The sequence below is a fragment of the Galeopterus variegatus genome, unplaced genomic scaffold, assembly GCF_000696425.1.
Source record: "Galeopterus variegatus unplaced genomic scaffold, G_variegatus-3.0.2 Scaffold7495, whole genome shotgun sequence".
Classification (NCBI taxonomy): domain Eukaryota; kingdom Metazoa; phylum Chordata; class Mammalia; order Dermoptera; family Cynocephalidae; genus Galeopterus; species Galeopterus variegatus.
The window spans coordinates 12254-13181 of NW_007733606.1; the positions used below are offsets into that span (position 1 = coordinate 12254).

Sequence of the window (928 nt, forward strand, 5' to 3'; positions counted from 1 at the left end):
GTATACTCTAAACTGTTTCCCATCATGCTAGAGACCGTCCTGTGCTGAGAGTTTTGTAAGGTGGAGAGTTTTGAGGACCGGTTCTCTGTGTGTTGGGGGCGCTTACTCAGGAGCTACTGCTGTTCTTTCATTTCCCCACAGAACGTTCTCTCCCTCCTATCGGAGTTCAGGAGGTCAAACCAGAAGCCATCCCCTAACTGGGATAGGAGCTCCCACCTCAACACACAGCTCCCTGGACATGGTAATTCTCAACATTTCTCTTTTTTCTCTCCCCTCCCTTTCACCCCAGCAATACACACACACACACACACACACACACACACACACACACTACACAAAACTTGTCCCCCTCAACAGCATTTAGGTACCACAACCCCTCAGTCAGAGAGATTGCAGGGACACTCCAGACTTGGGCTACCCTGCAAAGTGCCCCAAATCCAAGAGCAGTGGGATTTATGAGTAGAAGGGAAGAGGCTCCCTCCCATAGGTAACTGGTCCTTCACTTTTTCACGCCTGAGAGTTGGAAGTCCCCTCAACAGCCACAAAGGAGCTGTAGGAGGAAGGTGCAGCACTGGAACCCCTTCACTCTCCTCCCTCTTTGCCCCTCTTCAGCATCCCTGGGCTCATGGCCCAGATGCAGAGGAAGAGGAATGCCTTCTCCCGCCTGCCCCTCTACCATCCCCCAGCCCCTGTCCTTCATTTCTTTTATGGAACTGCCAGGGACAAAACCCGAAGAAAAATGACTAAACTTACCTCGAGTTGAACCTTTCAGAGAGTGACCACGTCCCTCTGTCCGGCGTCCTTAGGTTGGAGAACGTGTGACAGAGGAGAGGAGAGGAGCGGAGCGGCTACTGAGAGTGTGCGCGCCTGTGCCAGGCCAGGGTCCCGCCCCCAAATTCCTAATCAAATATTGTGAAGAGAGGGGCCG

The 928-nt window shown here is 52.9% G+C and overlaps 1 protein-coding gene across 1 annotated transcript in view; it reads right to left on the reverse strand.

Annotated features, from left to right (window-relative positions):
- FMOD (fibromodulin) overlaps positions 1 to 874 on the reverse strand; it is a gene marked incomplete at its 3' end in the record, with an annotated part of 12034 nt that extends 11160 nt beyond the window's left edge. The window contains exon 1 of the mRNA XM_008592008.1: positions 754 to 874. The remainder of the gene's footprint in view (positions 1 to 753) is intronic.
- Positions 875 to 928: the final 54 nt, after the last annotated feature.